The sequence below is a fragment of the Lissotriton helveticus genome, chromosome 2_1, assembly GCF_964261635.1.
Source record: "Lissotriton helveticus chromosome 2_1, aLisHel1.1, whole genome shotgun sequence".
Lineage (NCBI taxonomy): Eukaryota > Metazoa > Chordata > Amphibia > Caudata > Salamandridae > Lissotriton > Lissotriton helveticus.
Genome location: NC_136059.1, coordinates 1701607963 through 1701629916, shown reverse-complemented (window position 1 = coordinate 1701629916; position 21954 = coordinate 1701607963).

Sequence of the window (21954 nt, the reverse complement as noted above, 5' to 3'; positions counted from 1 at the left end):
TAATGTCGGCAGCAAGTCAAGATCATGAGGACGTTGACTTGGAGGAGGAGGAGGAAGACCACATATAAATTGACTCGGGGATGATGATACTGACATCACAGCATCACATCCACTGCCAAGCACCGCTCGTCTGTCTCCTGTCACACAAACAATACCATGTACTCAGCACAGATCACACCAGCCACGGCTCACACACATCCAATCACAAACATCACTCCCTCACAGCCCTCACGTCCGGGACCGACATGATAGTTCCCCTACCCACTCTTCCCTACGCAGTGTATCCCTGACACCCTCTCCACCATCTGTGGGAAGTAACAGCCCTGTTGCGGTGCAAGGAACCCCTGGGCACCCTTCTCCTGCCCACAGTTTTTCACCTGCCAACCCCCCTGTTGTTGGACCTGCTCATCTTATCCCTGGCAGACACCTGCGGAGGGGGCCTGCATGTGGCGATGGTGGCCAGTGGGAGCAGGACTTCTACCAACAGCAGACAGATGTGAGGCAGGACATTCGTGCCATAGGGGCGACCCTGGCAGTCATGTCAGGGTCCCTCCAGGACATGGTCCAATTCTCTCAGGGGGTGGACAGGGTGTGCCAAGCTTTGGATAGGATGGATAGCACTTGGCAGGAAATGTCTAGAAATATGACTGACCTGATATCCATCCAAAGGGAAGAGAGTGCAAGACGCCATGCCTTTGCCATGAAGATGATGGAGGGCATGTGAGAGTGTTCCAAAGTCACTCTTCACGGCCAACGCAGGGAGGGGAACAATCATGTCAGCCTGCAGGACAGCACATCCCCACACCTGTAACACCAACTGCACAGCACCACAGCCAAGGTACACAAACACACCTGCACCCTGATCAGGCACCCCCACCCCCTGCACAAACACCACCAACCTCTGGACAGTCACTCCCACCACCTGAAAAAGCACCACCAACCTCTGGACAGTCACTCCAACCACCCCCACCACCTGCAAAAACACCACCAACCTCTGGACGTCACTCCAATCACCCCCATCACCTGCAAAAACACCACCAACCTCTGGACAGTCACTCCAACCACCCCCACCACCTGCAAAAACACCACCAACCTCTGGACCGTCACTCCAATCACCCCTATTACCTGCAAAAACACCACCAACCTCTGGACAGTCACTTCCACCATCCCCACCACCTGCAAAAACACCACCAACCTCTGGACAGTCACTTCCACCACCTGCACAACCAGCCCTTGTCCAGGTACAGACTCCAAATGTGCAGACACCATCTGCACCTGCACCTCTTGATCACCCTGTACAACACCCACATACACGGAGGCGTCAAGCTCCACCTCACCCCTCCCCGCGGTCATCACCCCCACTATTGCGGAAACGCAAACACGATCGCCAGTGAAAATCCCGTGGCCAATTTGTCTTTGGGTCTTATGTGTATAGTGTAAATAAAGATCTACAAAAGTAATATCCTGTTGTGTATCATGTCCTGTCAAACGATGTAGGCATGTGTGTGTGTGTGTGTGTGTGTGTGGGTGTGTGTGTGTGTGTGTGTGTGAGACAGTCACAAGAGTGACCCAACATAGCAACACGTTATTATGTGCCTAGCACATAACTCACCAAATGTGTGTCCATCTTTGGTAACAGACATTCATAATGAAGTCAAACAAGTTAAACAAAGTAGATTTCCGCAAAGATATTTATCTTGGAACAAAAACTAGCCATCCAATTGGAAGAGAGAAAGGAAAAAAAATGATGATCTTAATGCAGAAGGAGAAGGGAACTTGGATTGGGGTGGGGCAAAACAAATATAATACGTCAGGGAGCGTCAGGGAAACCAGTCTATTCACAAAGGGGAAAAGAAATCCTCGTCCAGAACAATGTCTTAGTCCAAAAGTCAAGTGTCTTTCTGGTCATCCTCCAGGACCACAATGTCAAGATCTTCAGGGTCGGACACATCCACACGGCTGGCTAGTGCAGGAACTGGCACCACATGGGGACGTGACACACGAGGAGTACGGGAGGAAACAGTGTGGGACAACAGACAGGGGGACACATTGACGGTGGTATGGGAAGGGGTTTGGGAGAAAAAAGACATCATGGCTGTGCTCATGGCCTGGATGTGGGTGCCGAGGTTGTCCATTGATCGGACAAGGTCCGCTCGAATGGAGCGTATCTCCAGACACACTTGTAGCAACATGCGAGCGGACCTGTCAGGTTCACCCTCGACCATCCACGTCAAGTCCTCTGGCACAACCACAGGAGGTACAACACTGGGAGGGGTTGGGAGGGTCAGAAGGGATGTGGTGCCTCTGGTCCGGAGCTAATTTGTACAGCTTGGCGGCTACGTGTAGGGGGCCAGGTTTCAGAGGATCGAGCTGGAGCCCCCGATGGCATGGGGGACTCTAGAGATAGGGAGGAGCAGGTGGCAGGCCCAGGTAGAATGTTGGCCTGCCCCGGGGACACCTCATCGTGAGCCACTGGTGATGAATGTGTGGGTGAGTCGCTCTCCACCACATCATGGTCCGAGGTGTCCGGTCCTTCCTCCCCCCTACAATGTCCACAGCCTCCACCCGGGACGTAGTACCAGAGTCGAGTTCTTCCTCATCCCGGGTGGGCACAACCCCCTGGCCTGCAGATCTCTCCTACTCCTCTTCTTCCTCGCTGGTGGAAAGAGGGTGTAGCCACCGCCAAACTGATGGCCTTCCGTTCCGGACTTGTTCCTGCACATCTGATGTCTCACCAACCGTGCCTGCAGACATGTAAGCAAAATCCTTATGTGGTGGTTGTTTAATGCAGGACGATACACATACATAGCTGAGCCAAGGTCAGATTTATTTTCCCTCTGATCACACTCTACAGTTGTCAGCGGCCAATTTACAACTTCTGGCGCATCTCTGCTAATCAGCAGGGGGTACCAGAAGAGTTGCGACGCATCTGCCCACCCGTGCGCCACCCCTGATGCGCCGCATTTGCAATGCGGCACACCGTGGCGCTTGGGTGGGCAGATGCGTGATGCATCACTGGTGGAATAGCGGTCTTTTGCTGGAGTGGCTTGGCAATTGCGAGCCCACTCCAGCAAGGCTCGGGGGTGCACGATTGCTAACATGCTGCGTCAATCCTTACACCTGCTTCAATCATGCCCAGAGTTTTGATGCAGCATGGCCCTAAAAGTGACTGAGTGAAATCTTGTAGATTTCACTCTGCCACTTTTAGGAGGCGTCCCTGCACCAGATGCGTCACATTGTAATTACCCAGCAGCATTGCGCTTTGTTTGCTCCGCCGCAGCGTCACAAAAGTGACCCAATGCGGCGTAAAAGAGGCGCAAGTGCCTTGTAAATCTTCCCCTCAGTCTTTATGGACTTAATGGGGGTTGGGAGTACACTGCCTCACAGTCCCAGCACTGTTAGCCCCTTTGCATCCTGGTAAATGCAGTACACAGTTCAAACTTACTTCAAATTCATCTGTGGTTGCTGGAAATGCTGCCAAGTTCCTCTCAGGTCACAATACCACTCACAGGCACACAGCAACCCAAAAAGATTTTTCTTTGCTCTCTAAAACTGCTGCACTCTATGAAACGCTCAATCCAGTAACACGTGTCTAGAGATATACAGCAATGTCTGCACCAACTTTGATGAATGACTCCAGATTACTTAGAAGTGAGTTTGAACTGTGTACTGCATTTACCAGGATGCAAAGGGGCGAACAGTGCTGGGACGGTGAGGCAGTGTGCTCCCAAACCCCATTCTGTTTATGAACTTACATTACATGTATGTTCGCTGTCATATACTGAATTGAGTTCGACATGGGCATCTGATGTGTATTGTTGTGGCTTACGCAACTGTCTTGGCCAAACCTTAACCTTGGCATTCTTGTGATCTGTTTGTCCTGTCACTGCTACATGTGCCACTTAAAAAAACCAGTCCACCAAAAGAGAACATGGAGAGTCCAGATTAAATTGATTCTTGTCATTGATATGGATTTGCAGCTATTTAACGTCTGGACAAGTGTCATCTGCTTTGGTGCATTGTATGGGACAAGCCAAATGTGGGTCACAGATCCACATAGGGGCTGGACTACTACTCTGACTACATTGTGAGTCTAGCCTTCTGCCGTCCCCACACATCATCGGACAATCCAGTGCCACATATTGGCTTTGTTGACTTAAAAGTTAGTGCAGTACACCAGTGAACAGTGGTGGGTGGTTGTGACAGCTACCTGTACATGTAAAATGTCATACAGGCCACTGAGGGTGAGACGTCTGTCAGTGGGCACACCTTGCAAATTTAGGAACACCTAAGAGTGATGCAAGGATCTCGAAGTCTGTCCTGACTCCATGGCACATGATGATCGGTCTCAATTGGAACCCAACTCTACAGGTGCAATGCGAATCACAACATCCAATACCCTATGGCCTTCCATGCGCACACTGGACAGTCTCTGTACCATAGCTCATCCAATGCACACATCAGTTATGATTTACTTGGTTCAATGGTAGTGGTGCTGGCAGAGCACATTCAATAAGAATGCATGAGTGTGGCTCATTTACCCAGTTGTAATGAAGAAACTACAACTCCCAAAATGCACTCTGCCCTGTACAGTCCATATGCCACAGTGTGCCCTTTGAATCTTGGTGACTGCTACATGGACATGGGATTGGTGAATGGAGGCATGGGACACACAATGGTACAGCACTGTTTCACTCACATCATACTCCCAAACACATATTGCATATGATGCACTTACTATGTCCCTGCTGCTCATGCTCCTCCAGCTGAGCATGGAGGCTCGGCCAAGCTGCTTGCAGGACCCTCCTGTACAGTGGGGAGAGGCGAGGACGATGCACATGGTGCTGGGAAGACAGGCCAGCCAGCTCTGTGGCCTTGTGACGGGCCCAGCGCTTTAGGTCCTCCCAGCGCTTGCGGCACGCCCTAGCACTCCTGGTGGATACTCCCACTGTACTGCAGCGCTCTGCGATGTTGGCCCATAGCCTGCCCCGGGCTGCAGTGCTCAGCTGGTGCTCAGGGTCCCCATATAGCTGAGGAAATCTCACCAGCACCCCCTCCACCAAGATGTCCAATTCCCTTTCTGAGAAAGGGGGTGCTCTCTCCTCATAATCCTCAGCCATTATGTGGAAATAAGTTGGAAGAGAGCAGGAGGATGCCTGAGGATCTGCTCAGTGAAAGAGAATGACTCAGAATGAACACAAAATGGCTGCCAACTACTTCCTGCGATGTATTTCCTGTCTCCTACTCCCTGTATAACATTGCCTGTATGAAATGATGTGTTCTAGTCTATTTTCGGAATTTGCGGCCGAAAACGTAGTTTCCGGTTCCGGAGCGTAGTATACGCGCATGCGCATTATGCCGCGGCGACGGAACTTACGATTTTGCGCCGTAACTTCAGAAAATGACCTGGAACACAATATATCATACAGGAGATGTTATACAGGAAGTGTGAAACAGGAAATACATCCCAGGAAGTAGTTGGCAGCCATTTTGAATTCATCCAGGTCCATCCACAATCAGTAATCTAATCCACTGCCATCCTGTTGTTCTGTTGTAGTATAAAGTGAAATGACAGTGCAGGTATGAATCATGAATATGTATCTAAAGGAGGAACAGATCATTTCATGACATTTCTGCACAGGCAGGGGGGGCCAGACAACATCAGACCCCAGTTTCTTTTTCGCATACTTTGCCTTATGGGACATGTAGTCCATATTGAGTGCTCAGTATCAGAGTTGTGTGATGTGTTACGTAACATTGGTGTGGAGCAGTGTGGACATGTCACAGACACATGGGGGCAGATTTAAGAGCACTGCATGCCACATTTGCGCCACAGTCGCGTCACTTTACTGACGCAGCGGCAGTGCGAAGCCAACGCCATGCTGTGGGTTATTTTTAACGTGACGCATCTGGGATATGTGTCATGTTGTAAGGACCTGCGCCACAGTTGAGCATTCCTGCGCAGGGGGGGGGGGTCCCAGCACAGGAAGTGACAGGGTGTAATCTGAAAAAATTCACACAGTCACTTTAATGGCCATGTTGCGTCAGATCCCTGCACCTGCTTGTTGAAGGTGTAAGGATTGACGCAGCATGTTAGGCATTGGGTCAGCGCTTGCCTTGCTGGACCTGTATTGCGCTTGCAACACAACTCCAGCAGTGCTTCACCTTTATGGCAGCATATGCGTCACACTTCTGTCTATACTTGCCCCGTGGCACGCCGTATTGTAAATGCGGTGCATCCATGATGGCACATGGGTGTCTGTCGTGACGCACAATAACTGGGGCATCCCTGCTGATATGCAGGGATGCACCAGTTATTGTAAATCTGACCCATGGTGCCTGATTCTCCCATGACATTATCACTCACATTCAGGGCCCATCATTTGTGGTGGGGTCAAATCTGTTGAGGTCACAGGCCTGAGTATGCAAGGGTTATGGCCTTTTGTGAATTGGTGACCCATCCTTATGAGGTCCAGGTATGTCTCTCAGGACATGTATTGTCTGTCATCAGTGTGAATAGTTAGTTTTAGGGATGTCCACTACACTGATCGCTGACATGGGCACATTACCTGAGGCACACTCTACCTTATGACTACTGCCAGCGGCTGTGATTTGCATGCAGTTAGTGTGGCTTGCTAAGTCGTCTCAGGGTGGGATTTATTGACACTGTTGTGTCTATCCAAGTTTCATCATTGACAACAGACAGCAAACCACATTTTGTCCATGACACTACAGGTTGCTCATGTGAAAAACGTGGCAACGAGCTGATCACTGACTTGCACGCCCTGCCGTCGGTCATGTGCAATGGCCCGGTTTCGCAGATTCAGAACTAGCCGAGGTTCCAGAGGCATGTGTAAGCCATGCGTTAAAGCAATGTTATGCAAGACACAACAAGCTAAGGTAATCTTGCACACGACTTCTGGGGAGTACTGCAGCACACCCCCTGTACGGTGGAGACATCTGAATCGCGACTTCAACAGACCAAAAATGCGCTCTATGATGGCTCTAGTCCGTATGTGTGCCCTATTGTACCTACGCTGAGGTACAGTGTTTGCACGCCTGTAAGGGGTGAGTAGATGTGGGGAGAGTGCATAGCCAGCGTCACCTGAGGAGGGAAGAAAGGGCAGTTGTTAACATTTCCCTCTCTGACTTGTACAGAACATGATCTATACGTTCGTACATGCAGTGTCAGTTGGGCCATGATTCTCATTGTACAATGGTTAATATTGGGGGGCATTCAGACATTTCAATGGCACATATCACTCATTTTTAGTGCTTGGTACTTACCCAGTAGCCACATGTTGCCAAATTCTCCAGCAGCCATCCGCCGGGCAAGAGGTGACATGCGGAATATGAAGCTGTCATGCGTACTGCCTGAGAACACTGCATGCACATCGATGAACCTCCCACTGGCATCACAGACAGCTTGCACATTGATGGAATACCATCTGTGTCTGTTGCAGAAGATGTGAGCAATGTGGCGGTGTGGCTGAAGGGCCACATGGGTACAGTCAATTGCACCCAGCACACGTGGAAATTGTGCAAGGAGATAAAAATCTCTTCCTGCCATTTGTCTCATGGCCAGTGTATGTGGCATTTGTATGTAGTTGGGGGCTCTAGCAGTGATGCATCTCAGGACCTGATGCAGGCACCGCGACTGGCTCGCCTGGGAAATGCCCACAAGGTTACTGGTGACCCTTTGGAAAGAGCCAGTGGCAAAGAAGTGGAGAGCAGAAAGGATCTTGAGATATGCTGGTATTGCATGTGAGCAGCAGGTCACAGAATCAAGTTCCTGCTCCCACTCACAGACCATATCCAAGATTACTTCTGGTGGGAAACGGTACCTGGCCCTTACATCTTGGCTGGTCATTCCAAATAGGTTGATCCTCTGCCTGTAAATCCTCTCTGCTCTCCTCCTCCTCCTCAAGTAGTTTTGTCGCATGGCAAGGGGCAGTGCTACAAACACATTCAGAGACATCCTGAAAGGGTTTGTTTGTGCCTGCACTGCATTTATCCATGTTTGTGGGCTGGGATTGGCTGCAGTGTGTCAGCTGATCAATGGTGGGGGATGGTACGCACTTGGACAGGTGTTTACCCTTGGCTAACATGGCCAACTGCCAAAAATCGGGTTTTCCGGCACGTGATCGGATTTTCCGGCCTGTAATCGGATTTTCCGGCCCGTAATCGGAAATTACGGCATCTTATCGGAAATTGCGGCCCGTAATCATAAAGTCCGCCAAACAGCCGTAAATTCCGTCCCGGTGGCGGTAAATACGGCCCGGCGGCGGACGTAAAGTTAGTAGTCCTAAGTCTATTCTGTGAATACCGAAAGTAGTAAGTTCATTCTGTGAATCCCAAAAGTAGTAAGTTCATTCTGTGAATGCCGAAAGTAGTAAGTACATTCTGTGAATACCAAAATGGTAGTAAGTTTAGGATTTAGTCTTAAGTTCGTTCTGTGAATCGGGCCCTCCGTGTCTGAAAGTTGAAGGCCACATTTTGTTACGTTCTAGAAAGTAAAGGGGATCTGTAATTTCCATATCCTGATGGGGATGGAATTTCAAAGTTTGCTGGCTTGAACTAAAAAGAAACATCCCTCAAATTGAGTTCTGTTAAAGCACAGCACCTTGATTTGCAAGAGTGTGTTGGATTAAAAGCTGTATATCCAGTCTGAACTTTTTGTTGGAAGTATATTACTCGCATTCCTTGGAGTGCTTGCTGTGTTCAGCACAGTACATTGAAAGCAATCCGGTGATTAAGCAGAAGTAATATGATCTTAGTGTTTAAGATGCGCAAGTAGGCTGAGCATTGTAATTTGTTAAGGATGAATTCTGGTGGTCCTAGTTAAAATCCATTTTTGTAATTCAGACGGGCAAGCAGAAGAGCAGCATTGCCTTGTGCTGCATGCGGAAGATCTGGATATCAGAAATTCTGCCTTAGTATTCAGCATACACTCAGAGGATTTAACCACAGCATTTATTTGGAGTTCCGGGGTAAGGGCTGCATTTATGATGATCCCTTGTCCTACAATTTACACTGTAGTAGTATAGTGTTGCTGCTCTGTATTCTTAGGTAGACATATACATGGAGCTAAAAACACGCTACATCATCTTCTTCTGTCGAATGAGAAACTCTTTTTGACTAAATACATCTGTATTAAAATTGTCAGCAAAGCCTTCAAAACATGCAAAATTCCACCTTTTGCTTAAGTCAGGGATTTCTTGTGTATATGCCAATTTCTGCATCTAAGGATTTCTATTTTATTGGGGTTTGACTTTAAGATGGTTATCAGCAATTCAGCACTGTCTGGTGGTGAGTAGATTATATGGTCGTGGACTGAAAGGAAGAATGCAATCCATTCAAAGGATTTGTCATGTAGTGTTGGGTGATGGAATTTGGTGAAGACAGAAGAAAGATCTAATGAAATTAGCACAGTTGGCACATTGAAGTCAGCCCTTATTCTGAGATAGTTCCTGGTGGAGATTTGGCTAGATTATGTCCCTTTGTAGTATAATGAGGGAAACTATGTACGGGATAGTGTTTTTTTACCTAAAAAAGGCAGTGTTCTGCAAAATCTGCATTTTTTGCTTGCCACCAAATTACTTCCAGCTGCGCCCGCATGGAAAATGTGCACACTATAGCCTTTTATTGCAGCATTAATAACATTGCCTGATGGCACCATGTTCATAAAATAGCAGGAAATGTGCAGGAAAGCTGTTTTAAGGAAAACAACTCAAAACAGCGAAACAGGAAGATATAATAAGGTAGGCCCAGATAGATGGGAAGGTTATCAAATTAACTAAACAAGTACCCATTCTCCCTTGAAGAGAACGTTAATAATGGCTGCCACGCTCGATAATACCGGGGATGAAGAATTCCCGTAAGCAATGATTTTCACAGCCTTCAGAAGCTCCAAAACAAGACCAGAACAGAGAAAGACTTTGAAGCAATATACAATCAAAGAACTTATTTATTTAACAATTTGGGATTCAGCAAATCAAAATATTGTCTCTGAGTCTACGGATATGTTGTGAATCAATTTATAACTGCACTCTGGTTAATTTAGGTAATCACAATGAGCATAGAAAATAATGCCGTAAGAAAATCAATCTTCAATGTTCAGTTTTCATACTTGAGCACACCTTACCAGAGGCTTCTTAAGCTACAAGTAATGCATTTTAAATTGTACAATGCTGTCATTTGCAGAGCACCGAGATAATAGAAATGTCAAAAACAAATCACAGTGCACGTTTACATGAAAAATACAAAGCGTAATTGCACAAAATATCATATTACAATGCTGGAAGAAAAACCGAGACGAAAATTGTGACTACCTGAGTAATGGCAGTGCTTATAAAACAATAAATGAAACAGATCTTTTAGGGTTCGTTCGAGAATCAACACAAAAAATGTAGGTAGCAAAAGCCAAACTTCTTCGCCTCAAATGTCTTGGGGGAAGACCCCGAAAATGGTTTGCCAATTAAAAATTCAAACATCTGGGCCTGAAAACAATAAAAACAACCTGCAGCCTTCTCCCTTTTGGTTGTTCAGTCCTACACATCGTGCTGAACGCTCATTAGAAGTATTTGGGATTAACACCAGTCGGAATTTTTCACTCCACTCGTGGAATTGGAGGTATTTACCGACTCTGCGTTACTCTTTGAACGCAATATTCTGGCCAAATTCCGCCTACCGCTGCCTGGTGGAATTGTTTGCCTGCTTGAGCAACTGATGACAATGGAAACAACGTGAGGCTCCAGTAATTAAGCTGGCAAGCTAGATATGGCACAATTTCCAGTTGCTAGGAAGCCTTCCAGCGCCATTTTCGGCAGTCAGTAGGGCTGATTTATCGAGTGGAATTTTTACTCAAGAAGGAGCAAAAGTAACTCAAAAATAGGTTTTCAAGTAGGTATTCTACCCTGTAGGACGGTTCATGTAGTTTTATTTTAACGTGAAGCATATTATTTTTATTTTACTTTTTTTTCCCAACAGGAAGGAAGTGGCAAAAAGACGGCAACATTTTCTTCCTATGTAGAAGACTCTGAGAGAGCACAAATCTGAAAAATGTAGAAGTGCACCATATTTACAAGCACGTTGTATTAGTATAGTATATAATATACAAGAGTGTCAAACTTATAGAGTGAAAATATATATATGAGTGTTTAATTAGAATAGGGATACATATATCAGTGTGAAAAACTAATGTAGAGATTTGTAGAAGTGTTAGAATGATGTTAGAGTCTCACGTTATGGGGCTGTGTGAAAAAGAAATGTAATTCTGCCAACCATGGAAATGTGTAGGCCACATGGCATTTCACAAGAAACGAAAGATGCTGCTACACTTTTAAGTAACTTGAATTCTAATGTCATTTTACTGCAAAGTATTATTAATCATAGAATTGAAATGTTTTAAATAGATGTGTTACATTATAGTAATGTGTGTTAGTTAGAATACTGTTTAAACAAAGAAATTAAATGTGCATAGTGCAGAGGCCCGTTTCATGTAACTTTAGTAGGCCTGAATAGATAAAGTTGCTTCTTTGATCTGCATGTGCTCGTTAGGGAAAAGTCGTGTTAGGCCCAAACTGTAAAACCTGTTCAAATGGTTTACGACCTCAAGATATGGCGGAGGCCGGAATTTGGGGCCCACGGAGAAAGTGTCTTTTGCAGGTGCGAGGGGGTTTTATCAGGAAAGTGATGAATAGACTTTTGTTCAAGAGAGCCAGGCACAGGCCTGTAGGAGTCTTCAGGAATTTCTAGGGGGTACCGTCTTGCCGGAGAGAAGCCTGGGAAGCAAGGTCAACTTTAACGAAGGGTCCCGAGGAGTACCAGCATGGAAGTTGCCGCCAGAACCAACACCACGTGAGAGGCGTCTCCAGGGGCGTTCCTATTGGAAAAGTGATTTTGTATTAGGGACAGCACCCCGGGGTGGAGTTAGAGCAGATGATCGGAGGAACCTAAGAGAGCGGATGGGTAGGCAGATAGGGAACTGCAAGACTTCGACTTTGAGACAAAGACTAAGGGAAGTGTGTGATCTTCTTTGGAAGTCACCACGGCTGACACCTTTTTAGGTAAAGATCTTGTTAAGTAGGGATGTCACTTAGTCTAGTGTAGGGACAGCCTAACCTGTATTTTCCTTTCTGTAAATGACTCTCAAGTTGCAACTCGTAGCTATTCTCGCAACTTTAATGACCTTTGAGCTGATTTTGGTAATTCTATTCTGTCGACTACGAGCATTTAGAGATTTTATGTTTATCTTGACACCTGTTTATCTTTTGAACCTCATTCTGAGGTGCTTGTATCTCCAGATAGCTTTGGTTTTATAATAAACTTTTAAACCTTTTCCAGTGGTAAGTGGTTCTTTAGAGTGGTGTAAGTTCTATCTTGATTAACCTAGTAGTGGATTGCCTTTTACTCAATGACAGGTACCAACGATTTAGTCGACCTGAATTGGGATCTGGATTAACAGCAATAGACCAGAAATCCCGCGTTAGCAGTTGGTAGCAGAGTGAGGATGGTTACCTTCTTGAGGAAGGTGATCTAGACTAGGTTAGTTTACCCCAAGGTCCCTAGAGCTCGAGAGGTGGCCTGCCGAAGAAGGTGCTGACGGAGAGAGAAAAGCAGCAGTATCGGACGAGAGTGAGTATAACAAGGGTCATGCGTGGACAGATTGCGGTGTTTTGTGTTGTATTTGTATTGTAATGTCATGCGGAGTTGAATGCCTGTAGTGTGATTGTGAGAAGGTTGTGAGCGCGCGCAACCTGGTAAAATCTTAAGTTCGGGGTAGAGCTTAAGTGGTTCGGGTGTATCGAACATCCAGAGTAATTGTCGACCAGAGTAAGGAGGTCATGAGGTACCATTGACCCCCGCAGAACCGAGATAGGGGGAGTGTAAGAGTGAGTGTGTGAGTAACGGACGCTGGTCGAAAGTTACTGTGTGTAAGTAACCTATCAGAGAAGGCGATTGTCTGGACGTAAACGGAAAGACATTTCGTCAGTTAAGGTGACAATTGCAGATAGACTGTGGGCGTACAGTCAAAAGAAAAGTGATCGCTTGGACGGAAGTAATCATTTTTCAGAGTATGAATGGGACGCATGCATGACCGCGGAGACGAGCTGAATAAGGAGGGGAACTGCTGCGAAGGGGGACGAGTGACGTCACCGAGAGCCGCGCTGAGATAGGCCGGTTAGTGAGGAGCCGTGCTGTGATAGGGCGGTTGGTGTGACGTCAGTGAAAAGCTGCGTTATGATAGGGCAGTTAGCGAGAACCGTGCTGAGGTTGGTGGATTGTCATCAGGAAGTAAACAAACGCGGAGAAAATAGAAATTCTGTAGGTTTTGAACATGAAGTGCTTTAAATGTTTGAGAGAGATTTTTAAGAGGAAAAGAAGGAACTCTTATTACGGGGAAGAGGCACCGCCAGAGGGTACACCAGCTTACTATATGGCAACGAATGTTGGCTTGCATACTATACTATGGATTAGTGAATGGAGCAAGATTTCGGAAGGGAATGAGGAACTGACGTTTCCTAAGTATGGAACGTTTAGGTTAGAGGCTTTACATCGGCTGAAAGCAATTATGTCCTCATTGAATCCTTCGCCTAGACCAACACAGTTTGAGGCCCTTAATGCGTGGCTTAGGGCGGCACATGACAGAAATCTGAACAGGCGCCAAGAAAGGTTGAAGCGATCAGTAAGGGCAGTGCGAGATGCCCAATGGGATGCGGACGCCAAGAGATGGAGGGTACAGGCTATTGTGGTGGATAAGTTGTACCCAGTGAGAGAGGTGGCAGGAGAAAAGAGGCTCATGGAAGAGGATGAGGAGAGCGAGTCGGAGGACAACTTGATAAATAGATTGCTAATAGATAGACCGCCTCCGAACGTTGGGGAGACAGAAAGTAAGGAACTCCCAAGGGGAGGTGGGGCTGCCATAGAGGGGTATAGACCACTCCCTATATCGGAGTGGACACCTACCAAAGGTGAGGAGACACCTCAACCTAGTACAGTACAGAGTGTAGTCGGAAGGTTTGTGGTACAGAAGACGCCAACCACTGAGAAGGTTGAGTCTTACGGGTTGCCAGACGCTCTACAAGTACCCGTTACCATAGGTCCTATAGTATCGATTTACAACCCCGAGAGAGACAGAGAGGAAGAACAGATACGGTTAGACAGAGAGAGAGTTGAAATGGAAAGGAGAAATAACATGACAAATGCCTGGAGGCAATTGCCAGGACCAGTGACGTGGAGCACCCCATTTGATTCAGCAGTGGGTCCCGCAGAAGAACAGGGGGGTCAGAGAGGACCGATGGACCTGAGGGGACCACGGCCGAAATCCTTTAAGGAGCTGAGAGCTGACTTGAGAGAATGGGATGGGTCCACAGAAGCACCAGCCCACAGGTCAAGAACAGGGGCTGAGTGGGGAAGTCGAGGCAATGGAACATTGTCTCACTGTGGGGCTAGCGCAAGCAGTCAGGAGTGGGATGGTAACAGCCCGGAGAGTAGATGAGTTATACGTCATATTGACGGTGAAAAAGGGCAGGAGAGAAGTGAGAGAAGCACAGGATGTGGAGAGACGTCCCGTCTCATTACAAGTGAGGGAGACCGAAGGACACAAGAATACAGAGAAAGGTTTAGATGTACTCACCATGCACCTAATGATAATGTACAGCACTGGAGCCGTGGGAGCATGGGGAACAGTGAAGGATCTTGCCATGGGTCGAGAGATCAGAGACCACCAGCAAATGACGAAGAAAGGGGGAATAACGGAATGTCTTACCATGTATCTAGGGAAACCATGCAGGATGGGACTTGTGGTATTATGAGAAATGGGAAAGTGTTTCACCATACACCCCGAGAGGATGGAACTGCATGGAACCTGGAGAGATGGGAACATGGGAGGACTCCCCATAACTCGCCTGAGCCTAGACGTAGGACTCGGAGCTGGGATGGGAGAGATGTGAGTGGACCCCCTAGAGCTAGCATACTGAAAGCTGCAGTAAAGGCCAGAAGACTTGACGTCACTAGTTTAAAAAATGATCTGGACGAGATAATAGATGGGGCGTTGGCCTTAGAAAGGATTGACTTGTACGAACAAGATGAGTTACTGTTTATAGCAAAGGATATTACCCGAAAGGCAAGAGCAATACATGAGAAACTGTCTGAACTGGCAGAGAAGTATATGGTAGACTTGTCCAGAACAAAGACATTACAGAGTAACCATAGGTTGCAGTATTCAGACCAAGACTTAGATGAGAAGAGAACTACAGGATTAAAGACACACATAAGGGAGCTGATAACAGGAATAAGAGCGTGGAGAGATCTGGACAAATGGGAAGAGAGGTGGTCCAAAAGGGGTACTGTCAGGAGGAGCACGAGTGTGATGTCTCCGGAAGGAAGGGTAATGCAGATGGAGGCATTCCCTTTGAGAGAAATATCGAATGGGAACTATGTACATGTGCCCTGGAGTAGAGGAGATTTGGCTGCATTTACCAACTCATTTCCGAAGTTAAGGGACAATCCGAATGAGTGGTACAAGCAGGTAGAAAGGTTTGTGAAAATCTCAAAGGTATTGTGGATTGATTTGAACACCTTGTTTGACATTGTGGTGCCAGGAGATTTGTGGACAGCATGCAAGACTAGTGTTGAGTGGCCAACGGTAGAACCAGAAAGGAATGCTGCCACAAATGGACCGTCTGAAATTGTAATGTTGAAATATGAAAGAGTAATAACTTGGCTAAAGGATAAGGTCCCACCACAAGACATAGATTGGGTAAAAATAGACCGAACAAGACAGGAACCCAAGGAGACAGTTCATGAGTTTTATGAGAGATTGCTGAAAACATTCAAACAATACAGTGGACTCGATGTAATGGACCCCAAGGATATAGGACAGTTTGTGTCAAAGTTTGTTTTGGGGTTGAGACCTGATATTTGTTTGATGATTCAGCAACATTTAATTTGTTGGCAAAACAGACCATTAGATGAGATTTTGAGGTATGCAAGGTACTGCAGTGACGAAATAGATTCCAAAGCAAAGAAGCTAAAAGAGAAGCTTATGGTGGTGCAGATGCAGTCAGCTGGAAAGAGCGGACAGCAGCAGCAGGGGACGGGGACAATGGGACGGAAATCGAGCAATCAGAATAAGGACAGTGAGGAAAACATGAGACCTAGAATTGACATTGCTACGTTGAAGAAAACGACAAAGTGCCACCAGTGTCATCAGGTGGGACATTGGAGACGCGAGTGTCCCTATAACCCTGAAAACGGGGAACTAGAGGTAGAGGAGGAGGTTCCAGAGGTTCCAGTTCAAGGGGTGACAGTGCCAAGAATTAAGGTGGCCAAAGGGGGGACTTCGGCTCCACGAGCTCAGTTTCCACAGCCACCAAAGATTTCGACAGGGGGAAAGGTCTTTAGACAAATGCCTCTTTTCATAGATGAGGAAAAATGTTACTACATTGATCCCTTGACGGGACAACGTGTAAGCAAAGAAGAGGACTGTACCCTCGGGGCAGTTCTGGAAGTGGATCAAAGAGGACCATTTGTTGAGGCTGAAGTGGCAGGATGTCCCACAACATTCTTGGTGGATACCGGAGCTACTCGATCAACTTTGAGATCAGCAGTGGTTCCGGATCTACCAATGTCGGGGGAAACAATTCAGGTGGTAGGAGTCGCAAACAAGAGAATGACTAGCCCTTTGACGGAACCAGTGTCAGTGAAAATCGGAAACTACATGAATGAACATCAGTTTGTGGTGTGTGATTCTAGTCCTGTGTGTCTGTTAGGAAGGGACTTATTGTGCAAGCTGAACTGTACCATATACTGCACACCTCAGGGAGTAGAGGTAGAGACGACAGATGATGACGCTACCTTCAAAATTGTGAACTCAAGAACATGCATAGAACTGTATCCTACTCTGACTGTGGAGGATCTTCCTTGGGACTTACGCGAGGCAGTATCATCAGAAGTATGGGATTTTACAGGAGTAGAGATTGGATTGGTCAAAGGGGTAGAGCCAGTGAAGATCATAGTGAAACCAAATGTTGATTATCCAAGAACGCCACAATACAAGCTGTCCCAAGAGACGATTGCAGGAATAAAACCTGTGATCGACTCTATGATTCAACAGGGAATACTGAAGGAAATCGTGGGAAGTCCATGCAACTCCCCGATTATGGGTTTGCAGAAACCTAGTGGGAAATTTAGAATAGTACAGGATCTTTGAAAAATTAATAACATTGTTGTTTCATGTTGTCCAGTGGTACCGAATCCATCAGTGATACTGTTTCAGATACCATTCCAAGCTGAGTGGTTCATAGTGATAGATCTTTGTCAGGCCTTCTTTTCAATTCCATTAGATGAAGAGAGCCAGTATCTCTTCGCTTTTAAAATGGAGAATCGCGTTTTAACATGGTGTCGAATCCCCCAAGGATTTACAGATAGCCCATCAATTTTCAATCATCTGTTGAAGAAAAATCTTGAAAGTCTGGTACTGCCCCAGAACTCGGTTCTGGTCCAGTACATAGACGACCTACTTGTTGCGTCAGGAACAGAAGAAGCTTGGAAGGAAGACACCATCGCCTTGCTGAACCATTTAGCTGAAAACGGACCCAAGGTGTCCCCGAGCAAATTGCAGTACTGTCTGACAGAAGTACAGTACTTGGGTCACCGGATAGAAAAAGGAAAGCGCAAGGTATCACCAGATAGAATAGAGGCAATCATGAAGATGAACTCGCCTACAACACAGAGAGAAGTCAGGATGTTTCTAGGAATGGTTGGTTATTGCCGACAGTGGATAGCTAACTTTTCACTGAAAGCAAAACCCTTACAGAAACTGACGCACAAGGAGGTGAGTGATCCGGTACCATGGGACAATGAGTGCTTGATGGCGTTCCTACAGCTGAGAGATGACTTGTGTCGTGCTCCGGCTCTGGGGATGCCGGATTATGAGAAGCCATTTTCCCTCTATTGCTGCGAAAGGGAGGGCTGTGCTTTGTCAGTTTTAGTGCAAGTCCATGGAAATGCCCGTAGACCAGTTGCTTACTTTTCGGCTACCTTAGATCCAGTAGCCGCAGCGTTGCCCGGATGTCTCAAATCCGTTGCTGCAACAGGTGTCAGCATTGAGCGTTGTGAAAGCATTGTGATGGGACACCAGTTAGTGGTGTATGTACCTCATTCTGTGGAACTGTTAATGACCAGGACCAAGACCCAGCACTTGACTGACAGTAGGCTCACGCGCTATGAGCAAGTTATTCTTGCTGCAGAGAACGTGACCTGTCTTGAATCCTGCGACACTGATGCCACTTCCTAATGACATAGAAAGCGAAGACTGTGAAGATCACGATTGCCTTGATGTGACTGAACTATGCACGAAGCCCAGACCAGATATTGTGGATGAGCCACTGACTGATCCCGATGAAATTTTCTTTGTTGATGGTTCATGTTTAAGAGACGAATCTGGTCGGTTGAGAGCAGCTTACGCTGTTTGCACCATTACTGGAGTTGTGGAAGCCGCTTGCTTGGAAGGAGTACACTCCGCTCAGGTAGCAGAAATCATTGCATTGACACGTGCCTGTACAGCAGGTAATAAAAATTAGAGTCACCATATATACTGATAGCCAATATGGTTTCGGTGTAGTTCATGATTTCGGGCAATTGTGGTCTCAGAGGGGTTACATGACCTCCTCTGGTTCGCCAATCAGAAACGGAGAATTTGTACGACTGCTGTTAGAAGCATTACAGGGTCCTGCCGCAATTGCGGTTGTGAAATGTGTAGCTCATACGAAAAATACAGATTTTGTGTCACAGGGAAATAGATATGCAGACGAAGTTGCCCGCTATTGTGCGGAACATGGTTATTCTTTCACGGAGGTGGAAGTAGGTGGGGCTCAGGAAAAGACAGAACTAAGCATGATGTTAGAAACTGTTGATACTTGGGAAGATTTGAAACAAATGCAAGACACTGCACCTGAATCTGAGAAGCAGGCATGGGAAACAGCGGGTTGTGTGAGAAGCGAAATGGACTTTTGGGTTTCAGCAGATGGAAGGGCAGTGTTACCTGAGGAGTTAGCGAGTCCAATGGTACGACAGATACATGGTCCAGTGCATTTGGGAAGAGATGCCATGCTGAGGGTGTTCAGGCAGAAGCAGTGTGTAAGCGATGCGTTACTTGCCAGCAGTTGAATATAGGGAAAAGAACACCAGTTACACTGAGTCACATTGGGAGGTCTGGGGGGCCCTTCAACAGAATGCAATTGGATTTTATTGAAATGCCAAAAGTCAACCGCCTTAGGTATGTTCTGGTGGTAGTATGCATATTTTCCAGATGGTTTGAAGCCTACCCTACACGCAGGTGCGATACACTCACAGTAGCAAAGTTGTTGCTTAGAGAGTTGATACCGCGCTTCGGGGTGCCTGCCTCTCTGGAATCGGACAGAGGAACACATTTTAACAGCGAAGTTGTGAAGATGCTTCGCTCTGCATTGAACATTGATCAGAAATTGCATTGTAGCTATCGACCAGAGGCTTCAGGTATCGTGGAGCAGATAAATGGGACGCTGAAATGTCGAATTGCTAAAGTATGTTCATCAACTTCCTTGAGTTGGCCTGATGCTCTTCCTTTGGTCCTTATGAGCATGCGTAGCACACCCGACAGGAGGACAGGTCTCTTTCCACACGAGGTGCTGATGGGGAGGGCAATGAGACTTCCAACTGTCCCAACAACCACATTGTTGAACATTACAGATGACCTGATCCTGGATTATTGCAAGGGGTTGTCTGACGCCATTCATTCTGTGTCTCTTCAGGTACAGGCCGCAGAAGTTCCATCTTCAAGAGATCAATGCCACGACCTGTGTCCAGGTGACTGGATAGTGGTGAAGAAGCACGTCCGGAAGAACTGCTTAGACGTGCGCTGGAAAGGACCTTACCAGATCATCTTAACGACGAACACTGCCGTGAAGTGCGGAGGGCTGCCAAATTGGATCCACGCTTCCCATACTCGAAGAGTTCCAGCACCCCTTGAAGAAACAGCTCCTCTCACAGACGAAAATCCAGTTGTGGAGGAAGAATCACAAGAGGGGATCAGTCAAGCTGTGGGGGTGTCTGAAGAAGTTGGGAGTGTCACTGATCCAGAAGAAGAAGAAAGACAGAACGGCAGTGAAACTGAAGTTGCCACTGAAGGAGAAAGCTGCTGTGAAAACAACTTAGACACAGAACAAGTGCAGAGTGATCAAGAACTGAGTGAACGGACAAGAAATAGGAGAACAAGGCTTGGAGCAGCTACCTGGCCTGAAAGAAAAAGGAGGCCAAGCTTGAAGCCAGCTCGAGGGGAAACTCTTTCTCCTATATCCGAAGACTCAGATCCAGAAGAAAGTGCACGAGGACAAGAACAGGAAGGTCCGAGAAGATCAGGGAGGGTGCGGGTGCCTTGCAGAAGATACGCTACTCCTGAGTGGACCTACCTCGCTACAGATGTCCGAAGCACGCAGAACTGGGAGGGTGAGGAAAGTGACCCTGACCAGAACTGACCCAATTATAACCGTGGAAGTAGAGTTGCTGATACCAGGAGTGGAGGTCGAAGGGCTGCTGACAATCAACATCGTCTATCCTCCTCTTCTGAGCGGAATAAGAGAATTGATCCTAAACACATTTGAATTTCCGTGTTGCTGTTCAAGGTGTCCAATACTTGAGGGAATCCTTCTTCGTTTGGAAATATTCGAGCAAGTGGTGGGAGTTGTTGGAACACGCATAATTTCGGATTACTAAAGACTTTGCAAAGAACTTTGTAAATACAGATTGCGAGATAACCTAGCGTCAAGAAGAAGAAGAAGAAATTAGGGATTTCCATTTTAGAGGATGGAGAAGGACTAAGGTTGTCTATTGCTACAGAACTCAGAGACTGTTTTGCGGAGGGGATTTTCAGCTTCCAGGTGTGGTTCGAAAGATTGGAGAAGCAAAGAAAAGAGACTTTGTACTGCGAAAGAAAACCAGAGCTACACTGTCTTGAGACCATGGAGGCTGGCAACCCGAACCGCAGGGCAAAATGCATAGTAGGCACACTTTTGGTGGTAGTGATTTCTCTTATAGTTTTAGTGGTTACTGTATCATATGTAGTGGGACATGAAAATGATGTGAAAACAGAAAAGGAAGCAAAAAGTGTATCAACACAGAAGCCTCCTACGGCTGGCAAACAGGGGGAAAACACAGCGAAAGAGAAAGCTTTGTTAGATGCTGAGATTAAGAGATTACATGCAGACGAATCACAGGGGAATTTTAAATCAAATGCTTATGCCAAATTGCTTTATGAATACATTGATGTCATGGAGGCGAAGAACTGCTATGTCTGCATGCAGTTGCCAGCCTCTGTAGATGAAGGCATCAGGTATCATCATCTTCCATTGACCTATGGAATCTCATGTAGTTTGTTGCTGAGCATATTTTATGAACGTGAGGGGTTTGAGTATTACTTCTCGAACTTTGACTCGATATTGCCAGAGGTGCCAAATTATAAACACCTCAATAAATGGGATTATTACAAGAGTGAAGACAGGTTACAGAAATCTTTCCTTCCATGGAGAACATTAGATACTTCACATGCCCGAAGAAATAATTTGACTTGTAAAGTGTCCGAAATTGAGAAAAAATGTATAGGGCAGGTGGATGATCGATATAGAAGACAAAAGATCCTGAAAGCTTCAGGACAATGGAAAACAGATTGGACCCAGGAAGAAAGGGAACACCAAAGGAAGGGTAGCAATGGTCCAATAGCTTTAGACCGAGAGAAAAGGGGAAAGCTGTGTATACACAGAAGTCAAACATATTATGAGAATGTGTTTGTGGGAGAAGTCAGTTGTGAACATGCTTTCCAACTGGAGTATTACTCCAAAGATTTCTTAAAGGAAATGCAGGTGATTCTGAATGTGTATTTTGTTTGTGGAAGAAATGCATACGTGAAACTACCAG